At 35.3% G+C, this 12,053-nt stretch overlaps 1 protein-coding gene across 1 annotated transcript in view; it reads right to left on the bottom strand.

Annotated features, from left to right (window-relative positions):
* NID1 (nidogen 1) overlaps window positions 1–12,053 on the bottom strand; it is a 274,670-nt gene that overhangs the window by 261,561 nt on the left and 1,056 nt on the right. The window lies entirely within an intron of this gene.

Raw genomic sequence — 12,053 nt, 5'->3', positions numbered from 1 at the left:
ATTACAAGTTGAAAGTAAACTGTTTACACTTGTACACTAACCCGACATGCATAAAAATCCGAACTTAGAATATCGTGCGCGTGATAACATATTCCCCCATAGAAGTCAATGGAGCAAAAATAGTGCAAAAAACCCCCAATCGCTTATTATTAAGTGTGCTAACCCGACACGAATCAGCAAGTTCTACCCAGGTGCTGAACCAAAAATGGGCTGGCTCCTAAGCTTACATTCTTGCTTTTTCAAATAAAATGATCAAGAAAACAAAGAAAAAATGATAATAGGAGTAAAATTGTATGCTCTATCTGAATGATGAAAGTTTATTTTTGACTAGACTATCCCTTTAATTGCAAAGGGCTCCAATATATGTCTACATATGTATTTATGTGTTTATATGTGTATATATGTCTGTAAATACATATACACACATACAAATACATATGTATACATATATATATATATATATATATATATATATACATATACATATACATCTATGTTAAAGCCTCTAACATCTGAGATCTCATATCATTGAGCCCTTGTAACTTTTTTGTGCAATATGTTTTTTTTAATAATTTTTATTAGACAGTGTTATTATTATGGTAACTGTACTTTGTAATTTATTTTTGATGTCTTTTGTGACACTTTTTAGTTTCGCAAAACAGTTTACCAGAACTCTGAGGTAGCGCTAACCTGACGGAAGTTAACTTCAATTGCGCTCAAGCGATCTCATTTACTTTCAACTTATAATACAGCCGAAAAAACCCGATGCGCACAATCAACAGCGATAAACCCCTTTTTGCTTGCGCACAACAGTTAGCACATCACCCGTAATGTAGTCCACAGTTACCAAGGCAAACATCACATGATCTAATGAATAAGAACTTTTTTTTAATTATTATTTTTGCATTTGATTGGCCCTGAATATGATCTATTCGTACAATTGCAAGATCGGCTTATGACTTGTTGCATTAGTCAAACTCTCTCACTAAACATGGGTGTTGATGGCAGCTGTATTGCAAACATGAATCTATTTTGTAAACATGCTATCTAAGTGTTGCTGTTGTAATTGTAATTATTGCTTTTTTTGTGTTGCTAGTGGTTTTATTGATGCGTGAGATATCATGTGTTTGGGCACTTAAAGGGACATTAATCCCTTTAAGTCTTTGGGGTCAATTTATCAAGCTCCGTACGAAGCTTGATGCCCCATGTTTCCGGCGAGCCAGAAGTTATGAAGCAGTGGTCTAAAGAACGCTGCTCCATAACCTGTCCGTCTGCTCTGAGGCGGCGGACAGAAATCAACCCGATCGAATTTGATCGGGTTGATTGACACCCCCTGCTAGTCTGCAGGGGGCAGCATTGCACCAGCAGTACACAAGAACTGCTGGTGCAATTATAAATGCCGACAGCTACATCGTATCATGTCCGCTCGCCCATTAATAAATTAATCCTTTAAAATCATTCAGTATGCACTCATTTGTATTTTTAGAAAATGGTAAGACCCTCCCTCCTAATAAATAAAAGCTGGATAAAATATTATTTTATGTAATTTGCTTCGTTCTCTTGGTATTCTTTGTTGAAAAGCATACCTAGGTATGCTCAGAAACAGCAATGCACTACTTGAAGCTAGTTGCTGAATGATGGCTGCACACATATGCTTCATATCACCCAATGTGTTTATCTACCTCCCAGTAGTGCATTGCTGCTCTTTTAAAAAAGGATACTAAGAGAATTAAACAAATTTGAAAAGTTCTTTAATTTTTTTTTGTTTCATGTCCCTTTAATAAAACTAATCTAGCTACAGTATCACAGAGCTCTAAACTTTTCAATTTGGGAGCTCTCTTATGCAGCTCCCTCCAGTAAAACCTGGAATCTTCCAAACTCCACCCAGAAATGATGAATCTTGTCCTGATTACACCATGAATTACTAGGTCACACCCTAATCTGCACAATGGTCACCCCTGGGTTCTTCTGTTCAGCCCCATAACTGGCCATATCCCCTTCCAGCCTCCTGGTCCCTGACACCTTGGTTAAAAAGACCACTAAATGCTATAGAATTGCATAATTAACAAGTACATAATAACAAGACAATGATTTAACACCTAGAGGCCTATTTATCAAATGTCTGTCGGGCCTGATCTGACAGTGTGGATCAGGTCCGACAGACACCGCTGAATGCGGAGAGCAATACGCTCTCCGTATTCAGCATTGCACCAGCAGCTCTTGTGAGCTGCTGGTGCAACGCTGCCCCATGCAGACTCGCGGCCAATCAGACGCCAGCAGGGAGGTGTCAATCAACCCGATCGTACTCGATCGGGTTAAATTGTGGCGATCTCTGTCCGCCTCATCAGAGCAGACGGACAGGGTTATGGAGCAGCGGTCTTTAGACGGGCCCTCAAGCTCAATTCGGAGCTTGATAAATGGGCCTCCTACTCTGAATTTCAAATAAGCAGTAGATTTTTTTCTGAAAAATTTATTTTATCTTCCAGTTCCCAGCCCCCTGCATCATGTGACAGACATCTACCAATCACAGACTAGTAAACGTATAATCTGTGAGCTTGTGCACATGCTCAGTAGGATCTTGTGCCACAGAAAATGTGTATATAACAAGATTGTGCAAAATTTGATAATAGAAGTAAATTGGAAAGTATCTTAAAACTACTGCTCTGTCTGAATCATAAAAGTTTATTTTGACTTTAGTGTCCCTTTAAATATTAGGAGGTGTTTACTAAAAGTCTCATCCATACCCCAGATAATGCTAAAGGGACATTAAACCCAGACTTTTTTTTTCTTTTTCTTTCTTGATTCAAATAGAGCATGACATTTTAAATAACTTTCCAATTTACTTGTATTATCTAATTTGCTTAATTCTCTTTGTATCCTTTGTTGAAAATAATACCTGGCTAGGTTTAGGAGCAGTAAAGCATTACTGGGAGCTAGCTGCTGACTGGTAGCTGCACCAGACATGTTCAGCTAGCTCCCAATAGTACATTGCTGCTCCTTCAACAAAGGATACTAAGATGAAGCAAATTTAATAACAGACGTAAATTTGAAAGTTATTTAAAATGATATGCTGTATCTGAATCCTGAAAGAACATTTCATATCACTTTAAATACCAAAAACAATAGTGTTCCTAACTCTACTACCCTACTAATTTAGAATATACTGTTCTAAATTACTGACAATAATTTCCTCCTAAATTTTATTAAAGAGAAACATAAGTCAAAATTATTTTTTCGATTCTTTTCAACAAAGAATATCAAAATAACAAAGCAAATTTTATAAAAGAAGTAAATTGAAAAGTTGTTTAAAATGAAAGTTTAATTTTGACTTTACTGTTATTTTAAAGCGACAGTCTAGTCCAAAATAAACTTTCATGATTCGGGTAGAGAATGTGATTTTAAACAATTTTCCAATTGAATTTTATCACCAATTTTGCTTTGTTCTCTTGGTATTCTTAGTTGAAAGCTAAACCTAGGAGGTTCATATGCAAATTTCTAAGCCCTTGAAGGCCGCCTCTTCTCTCAAGGCATTTTAACAGTTTTTCACCACCAGAGGGTGTTAGTTCATGTGCGACATATAGATAACACTGTGCTCACGCCCGTGGAGATCCAGTGAGCCAGTTCTGATTGGCTAAATTGCAAGTCTGTCAAAAGTACTGAAATAAGGGGGCAGTTTGCAGAGGCTTAGATACAAGATAATTACAGAGGTAAAAAGTATATTATTATAACTGTGATGGTTATGCAAAACTAGGGAATGGGTAATACATGGATTATCTATCTTTTTAAACAATAACAATTCTGGTGTAGACTGCCCGTTTAAGTAATAAGTGACAGCAGCATTTGTAGAAATGTTACACAAGCAGCCTGTAGAGGGAGCTTTAGCAGCAGCAGGCAGAGCTGAGTGACAGCAGGGAACACCCACAGCTCTGCCTTCACTAATACCACTCCATACCCTTGATATCTCCTACCCAAAGACAGATGCACGCTCATATTTTATTCAGTTCTTGTTATAAAAAAATTTGAGCTATACAGTACTAGCTTAAAGGGACAGTAAAGTTATAATTAGTTATTCATGATTTAGGACATACTTGAAAACGAGAGAAATCTCAATGTATCCTTCCTGGTAAAATATTTTATAAATAAATAATAAATAAATAAATTTAGACAGAGAATACAATTTTAAACAACTTTCCAATTTACTTCTATTATTTAATTTGTTTCCTTCTCTTGTTATCCTTTGCTGAACGGTTTATCTAGGTAAGCTCAGGAGCAGCAAAGAACCTAGGTTCTAGCTGCTGATTGGTGGCTGCATATATATATACTGATTGTCATTGGCTCACCTATGTATTCAGTTAGAAACCAGTAGTGCATTGCTGCTCCTTCAACAAACGATACCAAGAGAATGAAGCAAATTTGGTAATAGAAGTAAACTGGAAAGTTGTTTAAAAATGTATGATCTACCTAAATCATGAAAGAAAATGTTTGGGTTTCATGTCAATTTAAGTTTACCATTATTATTATTATCGGTTATTTGTAGAGCGCCAACAGATTCTGCAGCGCTATATTTTTTATAGATTGGCTGAAGCTACTGCACTCTAAAGCTCCCTCTTCAGGTTGTTTGTCAAAATAAACTTTTGCCACATAGTGATCAAGTCACATGCACGCTCCTGAGCCTACTTCAGTATGCCCTTGTGGAAAGGAGTCAAACTTCAACTAAGGAGACAAAGAGAAAGCTGTACACTTTATAAGAGACACAAACTGACAGTTTTTAAATTGTATTCCAAATCTGGAAAGTTTATTAAAGGGACACTGAACCCAAATTTTTTCTTTTGTGATTCAGATAGAGCGTTTGCGATTTTAAGCAACTTTCTAATTTACTTCTATTATCAATTTTTCTTCGTTCTCTTCTATCTTTATTTAAAAAGAAGGCATCTAAGTCTTTTTTTGTTTCAGAATTCTGGATAGCACTTGTTTATTGGTGGGTGAATTTATCCACCAATCAGCAGGAACAACCCAGGTTGTTCACCAAAAATGGGCCGGCATCTAAACTTACATTCTTGCATTTCAAATAAAGATACCAAAAGAATGAAGAAAATTTGATAATAGGAGTAAATTAGAAAGTTGCTTAAAATTGCTTGTTCTATCTGAATCACAAAAGAAAATATTTGGGTTCAGTGTCCCTTTAACGTATAAGTGTAATTAGCCTTTTACTCCTCTAAGCTGTTCTTAGTTTTGTTTCATTTTTTTGTGATTAAAGGGACATGAAACCCAACATTTTTCTTTCATGATTCGGATAGAGCATGCAATTTTAAACAACATTCTTTCTAATCTACTTCTATTATCAATTTTACCTTGTTCTCTTGGTATCTTTTGTTTAAAAGCAGGGACATATGCTCAGGAGCCGGCCCATTACTAAAGCACTATATATACAAAAATGTTATCCATTTGCAAGAACGCTAGATGGCAGCACTATTTCCTGCCATATAGTGATCCAGATGCCGACCTAGGTAACTATTCAACACAGAAATCATGGGAACGAAGCAAATTTGATAGTAGAAGTAAATTTAAAAAATAAATAAAATTGTAAAATCTGAATCACAAAATATTTTGTTTGGGTTTTATATCCCTTTAAGAACATGGATGACGGGGAATGAATAACAGAGGCATACTCAAAATAAAATGCCCATTTTGCTGTCAAAACAAATAACCTAGTAATTTCTGCTATGCTGACCAAGTTTTCTGCCAAGGGGGGAAAAAAACTGACCAAAGAAAAAAATTCCTTCCACAGTTGGAGATCCTCATTTGATGTCTAGCAAAGGTCATAGGGCATGAGGTGAGAAATGGGAAAATTGTTTTGTTTTTTTTGGGGTCAGCATTCTCACTATTGAAGTAGCTACCAATAAGTTAGTCTCCTAATATATTTCCAACTGTGTTCATGTCTCAATGATAAAATCATCTAAATGATTTTTATTATTATAATCAGAGGCTTCTATAAAAGGAATCTACAGAATGTGTCATATGAAATGAATGAGGAAATAAAAACACAATGCTATAATTCATTAATAAACAATCCAAGCATCTTGTAGGAAACATTACTAGAATTATTCACACTAACACAGAAATATGCTTATGATTTGTATAATATGCATGGAACATGGAAATTTACCTTACTGGGTATGATAAATGCATTCCATGTATAATTTAAGCTGCATGTGAGATAGTGAAGACAAAGTCCTCTCTGGAAGAAAGAGGCTCTGCTTAATTTCAAAATGACAATTCTAAATAAAGAAGAAGTCTTATCTGGATATACAGTTCTGGTTTTCCAGCTCTCTAACTTATGATTGAGACCAGTCTTTTTTTATGGGTGGGTTGTCAAGTGTAGAGTGTAAAACAGTTACAATCTGAAAATATACTTAAAGGGACACTGAACCCAATTTTTTTCATTCATGATTCAGATAGAGCATGCAATTTTAAGCAACTTTCTAATTTACTCCTATTATCAAATTTTCTTCATTCTCTTGGTATCTTTATTTGAAATGCAAGAATGTAAGTTTAGATGCCGGCCCATTTTTGGTGAACAAACTGGGTTGTTCTTGCTGATTGGTGGATAAATTCATCCACCAATAAAAAAAGTGCTGTCCAGAGTCTGAACCAAGAAAAAAGCTTAGATGTCTTCTTTTTTCAAATAAAGATAGCAAGAGAATGAAGAACATTTGCTAATAGGAGTAAATTAGAAAGTTGCTTAAAATTGCCTGCTCTATCTAAATCACGAAAGAAAAAAATTTGGGTTCAGTGTCCCTTTAAAGGGACATGAAACCCCAAAATTTTCTTTCTTGATTTAGGTAGAACAGTTGTAAACAACTTTCCAGTTTATTTCTATTATCAAATTTGCTTCATTTTCTTGGTATCATTTGTTGAAGGAGCAGCAATGCACTGCTGGATTCTAACTGAACACATCGGGGAGCCAATGACAATCGGTATATATATATGCAGCCACCAATCAGCAGCTAGAACCTAGGTTCTTTGCTGCTCCTGGGCTTACCTGGATAAACCTTTCAGCAAAGGATAACAAGAGAACTATCTCCTTCCTTGCTAACCTGTGTCACTAACTGTCTCTCTCATATCTCATCTTGGATGTCCTCTCACTATCTCAAGCTAAATCTCTCCAAATCTAAGCTCCTTATTTCCCCCCCGTCTTCCAAAATCTCCACCCCCCCAATTTCTCTATAACTGTTAATAACTCCATCATTACCCCAACCCCACATGCCCGATGTCTTGGGGTCACACTCAAATCAGATCTATCTTTTACTCCTCACATTCAGTTCTTGGCTATAGCCTGCCGCTTCCACCTTAAAAACATCTCTAAAATTAGACATTTCCTTACACAAGACACAACTAAGATTTTAATCCACTCTCTCATCCTTTCCCACCTCGACTACTGCAACTCCATTTTTACTTTAAATTCTGTTAATCTTTCCATGAATAAATCTGCAAATAATTTACTTATAGATCACGTAAAAGTGCCTTGTTGCCAACTTAGGGCTCGTTTCCACTAAGCCATAAATGGTTTTGCGTGAGGTTGCAAAACAAACAAATTGCTGTCGGAAGCCATTACAACAGTTTCTGATGGTGTGTTTTTCACCATTAAACCAGCTGATGAAAATGTATGTGTCCCATAGGAAATAATAGAACCCGAAAAGCGCTTAATTTCACCAGGTTTCCATTGAACACTCAAACACGTAAAACGCTGCTGTAAACTATCGATAAAGTCTTAAACATTACGGCATTCTCAAATAAGCTTTATTAGGCCTCTTTGCGATTGAGATCTTAAAGTTTGCTAACAATGCAAGCTTTTTTCTTTTTTTTTTTCAAAATGTACTTCATAAAAAAATATAATCAAGCACATAACTCCAACTAGACCTATGCCTGTGGCAGCACTAAATATTACGTATAAAAATACATTTAACAATAAATTGAAACCAAAAATAAATGGCTGATCTTAATTTTAAATAAATTATTTAAATACTTTAATTATTTATTAGGTGACAAAATCACTTTACCTAGCTCAAAAAACACTAAATTCCTAACACTTTATCTCTAGCCAATCACAGTTAAGGAGCGCAGTCATTAGCATTCATTTTTATAATCTATGGTTGGGTTACCATAGCAATGAACTTGTTAAGGTTGCGATTTTTGAGAAATCTGACTTTGGATGGAAGCGTTAACACAACAATAACCTATACATACACGAAAAGACTGACTGCTGCACTGCACATAATATTTCATAGGAAACCTGGTACTAAAATGGATCCATAAACTATTTTTAGCTGTCACCAAGTTGGGTACCTTATGGCTCCATTTTTACCGCCTCAATGGAAATAAGCCCTTAGGGGTCAATCACATTTCTTTAATCTAATGATTTTTCTACAAAAATTCACAATTTTTCTACAGGATTATGATCTATTAAAATAATTTGTGACTTTGTATCCATTTGATGTAGCCATATATCAATTATTTTGAATTTAAATAATGTGGAATATATTTACAAAACTTTAATGGTGACATTTGTAAATCTTTTGCTATTCAATACATTTTTAATCCCTTAAAATAATTTGTAGTTTAGTATTAATGGACCATTATAGTAAAAAAAAATTGCATGCTCTAATCCATTAGCGAATGTAATTTTAAGACTATCAACCCTGCACTAAAGAGGTTAAACACAAAGTAGAAATAAAGCTTGGAACGCACCTTAATGTTTACAACAACTTGTTATACCAGCTGCAGAGTTTAAAGGAATAGTCTAGCCAAAATTAAACTTACATGATTCAGATAGAGCATGCAATTTTAAGCAACTTTCTAATTTACTCCTATTATCATTTTTTCTTTGTTCTCTTGCTATCTTTATTTGAAAAAGCAAGAATGTAAGAATAGGAGCTGACTTATTTTTGGTTCAGAACCTGGGTAGCACTTTCTAATTGGTGTCTAAATATAGCCACCAATCAGCAAGCGCTACCCAGGTTCTGAACCAAAAATGGGCCGGCTCCTATGCTTACATTCAAATAAAGATAGCAAGAGAACAAAAAAAAATTGCTAATAAGAGTAAATTAGAAAGTTACTTAAAATTGCATTCTCTATCTGAATCATGAAAGTTTAGTTTTTGACTAGACTATCCCTTTAAAATGTATGGGAATATTTTTGTATATGAAATGTCTGTCTCTTCTAACTGAATCTACAGCCTAATGAAATGGGCTGAGTTTACAGCAGAGCTTATCTCTCCCTAGTTACACAAAATCCCCCTTGTCTTATCTCTCTATGTATAGGGAGGCCTTATGATCAAAAATTAATTGTAATGTAGGTGTAATGTAGGTCTCTATTCTTCACTTCCAGAACCCGTATACCAAGATAAATAGTAACCAAGGTAAGATTTGCCTTTCTAAAATGGTTTGAGGACCTTACAATACTTCGTAGATAATGATGCAAGAGCACAGAGCTGTAGATCACTAGCTCCTAGAGAAAACAATGGAAAATGAACATTTTATTATTTCTGTCCCACCCATCACTGAGATGTAATTTATTCTAAACCTTCTTTTTATATAGCTTTTCTATAATCAGTACTTGCATATTGGAATTCTCAATATAGATAGGGGTACAATCGTCAAAACCCACTATTTCAAACAACAAAATAAAGGTAAACGATCCAATAAACTACGGTGGGAACATATTAAAGGAGAGGAAAATGCACCGCCCGCTGTCCCTTTAACCATATTTAAAAAAATGTTTAGTGCAACAATAATGTTAATATACACAATAGAAATTGTTTACTTACTATTTCACTATAAGCGGCTATTTTTTAAAGGACAATATATTGCAATGTTGTTTTGAAAACTAGAGAAACCCAGAATAATGTATGTTGCAATGTCCCTTTAAAAGGACACTGAACCCAAATTTTTTTTTTTGTTATTCAGATAGAGCATGACATTTTAAGCAACTTTCTAATTTACTCCTATTATCAAATTTTCTTAATTCTCTTGGTATCTTTATTTGAAATGCAAGAATGTAAGTTTAGATGCCGGCCCATTTTTGGTGAACAACCTGGGTTGTCCTTGCTGATTGGTGGATAAATTCATCCACCAATAAAAAAGTGCTGTCCAGAGGTCTGAACCAAGATAAAAAGCTTAGATGCATTCTTTGTCAAATAAAGATAGCAAGAGAACGAAGGAAAATTGATAATAGGAGTAAATTAGAAAGTTGCTTAAAATTGCATGCTCTAGCTGAATCCCGAAAGAAAAAATTTGGGTTCAGTGTCCCTTTAAGTACATGTACAATTTGATAGAATTTTGATGACTGTAGTTGTGCCTGGATTAATGAACTCGTGCAGCTGTGTCTTGTTAATAAATGTCTCTCACACATCTGGAGCTTGAACATTTGGCACCAACAACCGGTTGTACTATCAAACAAGCTTCCAACCATGTTGGCACATTCCAATGAACTAAGTTGCACCACACAAGTTGGTTTAATAGAACTAGGCATGAATATTCGTTGTTCGGCATTCTTTTTAGTATTTTCGGCACCGCATTTATTAGTGTAAAAGTGCAACACACAAAATATCAGTGCAAATTTTTGTGTTGCAGCCATATTTGGCATTTGATTAGCATATTAAAGAGACATGAAACATATTCATTTTAAACAGCTTTCCAATTTACTTCTATTATCTAATTTGCTTCATTCTCTTGGTATCCTTTGTTGAAAAGAATAGGTAGGCTCAGGAGCTGGGAGCTAACTGATGATTGGTGGCTGCACATGCATGCCTTATTTTATTGGTTTACTGATGTGTTCAGTTAGCTCCCAGTAGTGAATTGGTGAACCTTTAATAAAGGATACCAAGAGAATGTAAATTGTAAAGTTGTTTAAAATTGCATACTCTATCTGAATCGTGAAAGAAAGAAAAATTGGTTTCATGTCCCTTTAAATATTGAAGTTAATTATCCAAATGATTATAACTCACTTGTTTTATTATTTTTCTTTTTTTTTAATCAACCACTCTAGAAATGCCCAAAAACAAATAAACAATAACATGAGCAATCTTCTAAATTAGTCAACTATTTCATTTAATTTAGTTAAATTTATAATTATTTAAACAACTTTTAGAAAAAGCAGTTCCATAGTCCACTCCAATGTGCCCAGTGCTGTTTACATAGAGCAGTTGTACTGTGGTACTGTGCAATTTTCTGTAAATACTATATTTAAACCACCCTGTGGAGAAATTCTGTTGCAGCTAATTATAGACAGGTGATATGTATATACCATTAAAAGGGGAAAAGAAATGTATCCAGCCAAAGAAGGTCATTTGTCATTGTAAAGTGATATAAGTAGATTTAATTATGTCAGTTACATAAGCTGGTAAAGAAAGAAATTGATGTTACATTTTATCTTCACACACACACACAGAACGGAAACACAAACTCAGAGAGAATTAATTGCTAACATATATACTGAGGAGAAAATTTCAACACACACACACACACATTGAGATGGAGAGAAAAAAACATACAAACACACACACACCATGCCATGAAGATAATTATTACACACAAACAGTCACAAACTGAGATGGATAGAACTAAAATACAACCCCCCCCCCCTCCACAAACTCACACACGCACTGAGATGGAGGGAACTAAAATATACCCCCACACACACACTGAGATGGAGGGAACTAAAATATACCCCCACACACACACACAAACTCACACACACACACTGAGATGGAGGGAACTAAAATATACCCCACACACACAGACACACAAACACTGAGATGGAGGGAACTAAAATGCACCCCACACACACACAAACTCACACACACACACACACACACACACACACTGAGATGGAGGGAACTAAAAATGCACCCCCCCCCACACACACACACACACAAACTCACACACACACACACTGAGATGGAGGGAACTAAAATATACCCCACACACACACACACACACACACAAACTCACACACACACACTGAGATGGAGGGAACTAAAATATACCCCCACA

The sequence above is a fragment of the Bombina bombina genome, chromosome 4, assembly GCF_027579735.1.
Source record: "Bombina bombina isolate aBomBom1 chromosome 4, aBomBom1.pri, whole genome shotgun sequence".
Taxonomy (NCBI): Eukaryota; Metazoa; Chordata; class Amphibia; order Anura; family Bombinatoridae; genus Bombina; species Bombina bombina.
This window is presented reverse-complemented; position numbering and strand designations above follow the sequence as displayed.